This window comes from Carassius gibelio, chromosome A7 (assembly GCF_023724105.1).
Source record: "Carassius gibelio isolate Cgi1373 ecotype wild population from Czech Republic chromosome A7, carGib1.2-hapl.c, whole genome shotgun sequence".
In the NCBI taxonomy this organism is placed as follows: domain Eukaryota; kingdom Metazoa; phylum Chordata; class Actinopteri; order Cypriniformes; family Cyprinidae; genus Carassius; species Carassius gibelio.
The window spans coordinates 41,950,566-41,960,704 of NC_068377.1; the positions used below are offsets into that span (position 1 = coordinate 41,950,566).

At 38.0% G+C, this 10,139-nt stretch overlaps 1 protein-coding gene across 2 annotated transcripts in view; it reads right to left on the reverse strand.

Annotated features, from left to right (window-relative positions):
• Positions 1 to 10,139, reverse strand: part of LOC128017486 (butyrophilin subfamily 3 member A3-like) — a 179,973-nt gene that overhangs the window by 154,126 nt on the left and 15,708 nt on the right. The gene's annotated exons all lie outside the window — the stretch shown is intronic.

The window sequence follows — 10,139 nt, forward strand, 5'->3', positions numbered from 1 at the left end:
ACACTTCCACATCAAAATGATTCTCTTCTGTAACGAATTCTGGCCACAGATCACAAGCAAAGCTGACTAATGCACAGACCATTCTCCTGAGAGAAAACACAGAGATCAAATCAAAACAGTGTTCTTGGGAATCAGGAATCATTTTACAAGTCATTGTGTATTACAGTAAACAACACAAATGAAAGCATGCACACCTTGAGCTTTATTTCTCTTACACTACTGTAAAGTGAGCTTAGAGTGGAAGAAAAGCACCGGAAAAGTTTGGTATGCACGATGCACACAGATGGATCAATAGATAAACATAGCTAAACTGCATTGGCAATGACTGTATTTACAGTATTATAGCAGCGTCTTGGTCCTCTGATGAAAGACTTCATCTGCCCTCCATAGACAGTCCCCTCTCGGTTCTGCACAAATACAGCACACGCAAATCAGTTTGGCACTGTACATACAACAATTCTACTGTACGCAGAAGAGTGTATGCTGCAATTATACTGTATGTTTAAACAAAACCCCTACAGTACAGTACATGACATATACTGTAAACATATAAATGATAGAATCGGTAGAACTAGTTCACTTCTGTTCTATTCTACACCTCACAGACTGAGTAGAAATGAGATGAGTTCAGACTCACCAAACCAGTTCTGTCCGTGTTTTCTTCTTAAGTGCATGAGTCACTTCCTGTAACAAACGTCTCTCCGTTTCCTCCTCACAGGCTAAAATGAGAGAAAATATCAGTGGCAGGTTTAATTATCAGTGTTTCAACAATTCTCCAGACTTATAAACCACATTACACTTTAACCCTTTCAGAGAGAGAGACAGAATATCTGATTAAATCATCTGAATTCTGCAGACACCAGCAGTGATTGGGGTTTGGTTTCAGTGTTTGATGATATATTCACATGCGTTCATTTCAGCTTTGATGATGTGAGGGCTATATACATATTTCCCATTTTTGGCTGTTATAATGACTATTTCAAGAGGAAAAAGCCTGCGGTGTGTGATGTACAGTATACAGGAGATCAATAATAAGAGCTAGAACTAGTTTAATTATTCTGTTCCTGTGAGGGAATTGTTTTCACAGAGAAGTTAAGGTCTGTTTAGTTTAAACCTGTTGGGGTTGATCCTCTAATAGCATTAGAAAATAATTCATTCTTTCTTTACTATTAATAAAAGTAGACTCTGAAATCAAAAGTTTAGTTTTTAACTAGCAAAAGACCAAACTAGTGTCATATTATAGAAAATACTTTAATAAACTCCGATTAGAATAGACAGAAAGAAGTTCTCTTCCTCACTGAAAACTGTGATATAAAACACTGAGCATAAATCAACATCTCATGTGTTATTATGATATGATTCATGGTGCTTTATCTCATATTAAATCATATTAAAACAGTCATATATTAACAGTCCCAGTCTCTATTATGGAACAGAGCTGTCTGGAAATTCTGCTAAACATCTGCACTTTTTATCATTTTATTTACTGTTTCTATTGATGCTGTTGCTTTGTTCAAATTGCTGTACAATTATTTCAATCATAACGAAACATCAATTATGAATATCTCTTAGTTTTATAAAAGAAATGTATTTGAAATAAAAACCCCAAAGTACAATGATCATCCATAAAAAGTGTTTGGCCGAGGCACCTTTATAAATGTTTTAACCTAAGATTTCTCATGTAACTTTGCTTCATCAGTGAACAGTCAAATTAAATACAAATATGTTTGGTATATCATGTTTCTTAACCAGGAAAAAAGGTAATGTTTCTAAAGTCTTTTAGTTCTGTTGTAGCTCATTAAGAGCCGAGCAAATCAGTCTCTGTACAGCAATCACATTTACATTAGTTAATGTTTATCCACAGTGACTTACACACGAGGAAAGAGACAGCGATATGTACAGTAGAGAGCATCGAGTCGAGAACAGAGACTGGGATATATAGAGTAATAGTTACAGAAAGCTTCTTTATGTTTGTGTCTTAGATAAGCGCTTAAGAAAGATGAAGACTGTAAAAATATTTCCTCTCTGTAAACAGATGATGGATGTACACCATTACATGTTCATTCTCTTTTATTAGTGGTGCTTGCCGGAGGCAAAGCACTACTACTATTATCTCACATACTTATTATTATTCTGCTTCTTATAGATCCGTACAAATTTCGGCGCGTAACTAGTCCCGCAGTTTTCGTCACAGACCAACGAAACAGGCGTCAAATCGTGCGGCCTATACGGGAATGGTGTGCTATGACTTTTATAAGCGATCGGGCGTACGATGTTCGTCCGGCGGGCGATAAATCGGGCGATAAATCCCATAGACAATGCATTGCGGCCAACTTTGACGGATCGTAGCTCCGAGTGAGAATTTCGCAGAAACATGTGAATCACCACATTTGGAGAGGCTATCAGGCTGTGCGCGATCATACCCCGCAATGGGGTATAAGTTGTACCCCTGGGGCGCAAGAGCCCCCCAAAGTTGCCCCATACTAAGCCAATGGTGAGGGATCGCCCATGAAGCAATGTGTTTTTCCTACTGTGGGAAATTACATAGGGATTTTGCATTGAACATAACTATGGATCACATAGTCATAGAGACAAGGGGGTGGGCTCATTTGAATCAGGCAACCAATCAGACTCTCATGATCATTATGAAGCTATCAAGCCACGCCCTAGCAACCATATAGAGCACCATAGCAACAAGCTCCATAGACTTCCATTGAAAAATATAAAATGAATAACTTTGGATAGAAGTGTCATAGAAACATGAGGGTTGGCTCGTTTGACTCGGGGCAGCAAATGGCCAATCACGAATCACCTTCAACACTTCATAGCCACGCCCTAGCAACCATTTGGACCTCCCTAGCGACCAAAAGCATAGAGAGATATCTTCAAATCTGAATATCATAAAGGCATGGGGGTTGGTTTATATCATTCATACTAGCAAGCAGACTTCGGAGTATCATCATTGGCAGTTGCCAGGCCACTCCCTAGCAACCAAACACAGTGCCCTAGCAACCGTTTTGCAAGATCTATATCTCTGCATCAGAACATCGTAGAGGCATGGGGGTTGGTTTATATTGGCGAGCAGCCTTTGGAGTATCACCATTGGCAGCTGCCAAGCCACTCCATAGCAACCAAATGAAGTACCCTAGCAACCGTTTTGCACGACCTATATCTCTGCATCAGAACATCGTACAGACATGGCGGTTGGATTTTTTGACTCATGCTAGCACACTGGACTTCCAACATGCTAGTCATGCTAGCAGTGATTAGCTACATGCTAATAGTGATTAGCTAAGTGCTCAAATGGGCTAAGAACTCTATAATAACTACATAGTGACCATCTGTGACAACTACCAACCACCTAGTAACATCATAGCAACCACCCTGGTTACCATAGCAACTGCCTAGCAACCACCCCGGGTACCCTAGCAACCACATAGCAACACCCTAGCAACCACCCCGATTACCCTAGCAACCACCCTGGGTTCCTTAGCAACGGCCCTAGCAACCATCATGGGGATCGTAGCAACCGCCCTAGCAACCACCCCAGGTACCCTAGCAACCACATAGCAACACCCTAGCAACCGCCCCGATTACCCTAGCAACCACTCTGGGTACCCTAGCAACGGCCATAGCAACCATCATGGGGACCCTAGCAACCGCCCTAGCAACCACCCCGGGTACCCTAGCAACCACATAGCAACACCCTAGCAACCGCCCCAATTACCCTAGCAACCACCCTGGGTACCTTAGCAACGGCCCTAGCAACCATCATAGGGACCCTAGCAACCGCCCTAGCAACCACCCCGGGTACCCTAGCAACCGCATAGCAACACCCTAGCAACCGCCCCAATTACCCTAGCAACCAACCTGGGTACCTTAGCAACGGCCCTAGCAACCATCATGGAGACCATAGCAACCGCACTAGCAACCACCCCAGTTACCCTAGCAACCACATAGCAACACCCTAGCAACCACCCTGAGTACCCTAGCAACGGCCCTAGCAACCATCATGGGGACCATAGCAACCACCCTAGCAACCACCCCGGGTACCCTAGCAACCACCCTGGGTACCCTAGCAACGGCCCTAGCAACCATCATAGGGACCCTAGCAACCACCCCGGGTACCCTAGCAACCACACCTTAGCAACAGAGGGGCGAGTTTTGCCACTGCAAGCACCACTCACATTTTCTTCAGGAAATGTACCTTCTAGTTCAGTTATACTATTCCACTGTTCAGTACATCGTGATTACAAGATTAGTAGCTTATACTAATACAAACAAACACATATATAAGAGTATCTCTCTCAGCCGTAAATATATGATCAGGAAAGAGTGAAATGTGGTCATGTGACACTGTGGGATTGCTATCGTTTGTTTCAGGCTGCTCGTGTTATCAGAGGTCCTCAGTCCTGCTCCTGCAGAGTTTAGGTTTAACATGTTTAACCTGGTGCACAAATGAGGATTTCAAACATTGATCAAACACATCTGCCTGTAAATCTCTAGTAATCCTGAAGACTTCAGTTAGATTGAAGCTAAACGCTGCAGGATGGTGAAGTCCATCTGTTCACACACACTTGACCCAATACCTGAGATAGATCATATATAGACTGGGAATCAAACCCATGACCCCGACCCTGGCTGAAGATGAGTGTTGTGTGCTCTTACAGTGAAGGCTGACTGCATTCAGCTGAATCTACAGGTCTTGGCCAATCCTGGATGTTTATGATGTTCTGATGTGTTCCTCTGATGAACACTAGATGGAGACAGCATTATTGAGTGTTCATACACTCACGTGAAGTATTCAGTGCATGTGCTTTATCTGAGGAACACCTACATTAACACAAGCAATGTGTATCTCTAATATAGCAGTGTTCGAGCCGAAAGGTAACGTGGAAGATGATTTTATTATCAACATTTTGCCAGTAACAACTGACATTTAAAAACATAGTGGTATATTCCAACTAAAGTTAGTTTTTTAGCAATGATTAAGAAATAAACATTTGTTACAAGGGATTTAGAATAACAGAATAAAAAACATATCTAGATAAAACAACAAATAACATAATAATAAAATACAATAACAGTTATATCAAAAATGAAATCTGTATGTTTTAACTGCTTTATTGTTTTTGTTTTAATTTACTGAGGGATTCAGCAAAACTGTTTAATTCAGAGCAAAAAGCAATAAAATGTGGTTTTGAACCTGTAACTTTACACTTATGACCTTTTCCAAGCAAGCACTGGATATTAATAGCATTATTTGATACAGATCCAGTGTTACATGACAAAAACAGGATCATTTCTGTCAGTAAGGTTATTAAAGGATGTAAAGATCACTGTAAAGGGACATCTACAGAACGAATGAAGCACTGATTCATTTTCAGATCCACAAACAGAGCATTCTGGGTGAATATACATACATTCAGATTAAAATAACTTACAGGGGTAAAGATTGTAAAGGATTTTAAGGTGGATTTCTTTAACTTTGTTTGGTACCTAAGACTTATTGTGAATAGATGTTACATAAAGATAAAGAAGCATAGATCCGTTTCCATGAAGACACTGCTTTAGGAGAAATAATACTTACTGTATAGAGAGTAATGTTCTTCTGATATGAATATTATTGGATATTTTATCTAAGTCAATATCTGTCATTAATGGAGGAATGTCTTCCTTTAAAGGAGAGTATAATAAGGTTGATTTGATAGGCTGGAGAAGTTTAGGCGAGATGCCACTGAATTCTCTTTGAGTAATATTAATACGGTTTTCCTTACTAAATTTTTCATTACAAATCAGAGTCCCATCCATATTTATCAATTTTGAAATAGATATTACATTCTTTTCTACACGTTCTTTATTAAATATAGTCCTGTTTTTATATAAGATATATTGATTATTCCATACAATGCATTTGTGAGGTGAAAAATTGTGTTTAAAAGCGAGTTTCCAAGAATCCAGTTCTTAGTTGTGAGAATCAAATAAATGCATAGGTAACTTATTACATTTAAAATTACAATAAAGCAAAAACTTTAAAGCACCACAGCGGTTAAATAATAAATTTGGGTTAACAATGTGTGATAGGCTGCCAATTTTTAATGTGACGATTATCTTTATTTGGTTTTGGCAGAAGTGTAATAAGACCTTGCTTCACAGTTTCTATTAATGCACCAGAACCTAAACAATCTTTAAATACAGTGAAAATCAGTTCTCAAGTCTTTCCTAAAAGTTATATACAATGCAAATGGCAAGCCATCAGGACCAGGACTTTAATTTAGAGGAGTTTTGGATAAAATACAATCTAACTCTTCTAAAGTTATAGGATTTTCACAGCTATTAAAACTATGGGAAGATATTTTAGGTATAAACTGATCATCTCTATGGAAAAATGATTCACATTCACTATCACTGAATGATGAGGAGTAAAGGTTTTTATAAAAATTACAGTATGATTGTTGTTTACAAAAAGATTTAGATTTTATTTTTTGAAAGACCACAATCTTTCTCTAAATTAAAATAAAATGACTGGAATTTCTTTCACCATATTCAAGCCATTTGACTTTTGATCTTATAAAGACTCCTCTTGTTTTTTTCATGTAAAGTTTATCAAGATTCTCTTTTAAATCATGAAGATTTATTAATTCATCTTCGTTAAGCAGTGTTTCTTTTTTTTCTTTTTTCTTTTTGAGAAAGTATTTAATTTAGCTATTTTTTTTATTTTTTTTATATCTTGTTTTGCAACAAAATATATGGGTCTTGATCTAAAAAATAACAATACAGTTTCCAGTATCTTTTTTAGTATTTGAAAGGAGCAAAGACATTCCAGCATAATCTGTTAAAGAGATTTGACATGTGTAGATGAATGGAGATCCTGAAATCAACCCAAGATCTATTCTAGACTTTTCAGACACATCAGGTTTGAACCAGGAGAATGAATCAACAGAAGAAGGCTGAAGAAACCTAAAAGAATCCAACAGTGATAAATTAATGCAAAAGTCAGTAATAACAGAGTTAATAACATGAGCAGTGGTCCTTCAGGGAAACATGTCCATATTATTATTAGGAGCCTCCTTCAAAGGAGCCGCCGTAATCAAAAAAGCAACTATGAAATCTTATTTGATGGATCTTGCAAAAGGGCATTATTTGCAGCAGAATTATTGTAACCATACACATTTCCCAAAATAAATAAAAAAACATGGTCTGTTAAACATGTGCAAACTGTTAACAAAAATGGTACTCATCGGTGCTTATGATGACTATGGTGTGTAAATATAGTTCACCAATACTAATGAAGTCTACTTTACACCCCTCCTCATTTAACCTCTCCTCCTTTTTAACCTCTTGATATTAGTGGACAATCCCCTAATTATTTCTAAAGTGAAACAAAATTAAAAATGAATAACTCTGCTTCAACATAAAAAATAAAAAAAATCATAAGCTATGTCTTATAGTAACCTTTACAGAAGAACAATTTCACAAGAAGAGGTTAGTTATCACTTTAGTTCATGTCATCTACTGAAATTATTTTACCCTCTATAATGGCAAGTGGCCCTTTGAATCCAGCGATCTTCTTTCAAATGTTCTTTTGTTTGAGAACCTCTGAGTTTTTGGCGTCGATCCAAATGTGGTCTTGAGTCGTTCGTGCCAAGAATAGCACTATAACACGGCGAGGTTGTGAGGAACCGATACCTTTTCTTGGTTTGGGACACAAGCGATGGCCAGCATCCACTGAGTTTTGCAGAGTATCCACAATAGTAGGAGAGATGCGTGACAGAAGATCAGTTACCGTCATCTTGATATTCTCGTCGTCTTGCTCCGGGATTCCTGAAATTTTCTAATTCTTAGATCGGATTCTAGTTCATTCACTCTGTTTCGCAGGATCTTGTGATCGCTGATATGTCTTGTCATGTCTAGTCTGCTGTTTATCCCACTCACTTGATCTTTGATTTGTTTCACAGCACTCTCAACAGACACTAGTTTCTCTAGAAATGACTGTTGTGTTTCTCCAGTGTTGTTGATTGCATCTAGAAGAGTGTTGTTAGAGACTGTTTGGGGTGTTTTTGCTGGACTGTTCACTGGAGACTGTTTTCCAGGATCGAAGGTAGGATGTTTCACAGTCGTGGATCCCTTTAATCCTCTCCCCCTCAGTTTCCATTGCTGCGGGTTTTTGTAGCTTCTCCCTCGAATTTACGACTCTTGCTTTTATCTTTCTTACCAAGAAATTATCTCATCCACGATCACAGTCAGTTACTAAACTTCCAGATCTCACCAATAAAAATCACTTGGGGAGTAGATACGCATCTCTCTTTTTGTTAAATTGAAAGTGAGGCTCTAGTGTGAAGAACCGATGCCAACTAACCATGTGGTTTCAAACAGCAGATATTTCGAGATATATTACAGTTGATGATCTTTTTAACTATACTCACTCCAGCAGGTGTTTTTGACTCCTCCACAGACTTTCCTTCTGTGTTTTCTCAGCGTCTCCAGGAGATTGTTCCTGTCGTGTGGTCTTTGACAGGAGGTGTTTTCTGATACACACTTTATAACACATTCAGATGTGCCTCAGCAGAGACTGAATCCTCCCCAACACAAGCTTCCTTCATCAGAACAACAGAAACAGATCATGCTTGGACCGTGATAGATATGAGAAACATCTAAATACTCACTGAACAAGGTGCTTTAGATATAAAATAATAAAAACATTGAACTGCATAAAGATTAAGATGAGGGTCAGGCAGTGAAAAACTGGTGTATATACAAAATGAATGTCTGTGGTACAGTATCTTCCTTACATTGACCTGCACTAGGTGATAATATAAAACTGATTAACAGTGCAAAAATACATGATGCATATCACAGTGTGTTTTCATCTGCTCGCTAGCTGTGTTTTGACACAAACCTGCGAGTGCTGCACGTTCTGCTTTACATTTCCGTTTTAGGGATGTGTCAGGTGTGCTAAAAACACTGATTTGACCAATTGTCATTCTCCAGCAAATAAAGATAACAATATATTGTCACTACTGTATCGTGTGTGATTATGTTGATAGAGATAAATCAATGGATTAAAAACAATGTAACTTACACAGTCATTTCCTTTTATATTTCTCTGGAAAGGATACTTCACAACCCGTGTGTTGGATACTTTGAATATACTCTGCATATAATCTGAATATACCTAGCAGAAATCAGTCGAGTTATTTCAGGACAGCGGTGTGAATGTGACTCAATGGCGCTCTCTGCTGGTGGGATTAGTAACATGGCGGATCGAACACTTCCGGTGTCTGCTGGCAGTTTAGAACGCGGTAAACGATCCAGTCATATAGATCAGTGGATCAGACCCAAAACTGTATTAAAAATGCAAAGTAACTATTTCTAAGTATCATCACCAGTTAAACTAAACGCTTTAATGCACCAGCAGTGTGAGATTATCATTGCACACTGCAGACTACATCGTGATTATATCACTTTTCCTAATCTTCCACTGAAAGCACTTCACAAATAATCTGGACTCGGCAGTTCATAATGTCTAACTCATAATAAAAGATAAATGTTTTCCAGTTTAATCCTATAGCTGTTGGATTCCCTCTTCCACACATCAAGATACAGCAGAAGAGCACGTCCAGTAGCTCTCAAAGATAAACTGATATACTGGAAGAATCATCTAGTCTTAACTTTAACTGTTCAAACATCTGATTTCAGACACTTTTATTAAGCTCTTTTTATTTTATTAATGCTCAGTAAATGTGATGATCAGTGGGAAGTCAGGAGATACATGTCAGTGTGTTGGGTGATGATGAAAATAAGACAGTTGTATTTGTGCCAAGTGTCATGTTTTAATGAATCACCTCAGACTTTGCATTTCAGTTCACAGTTTTTATTAAAATATCAAATAAAAATAAAAAAAATCATCAGAGATATTGTTTTAAAAAATGCATGCATTACAAAGATGTAATAGTACAATATTCATTCTACAGATCTAGTTAACGTTATATAAACGCTAGTACACAATGAGACATTCATGTATTTACAGAACAGTTTAACACACACTGTATAACAGAGCTGAAATAAATCTAACATGATTCTATCACAAAATTATCTCTAACGTGTTAAAACATTTGCACATGTATGTAGATCTGTTA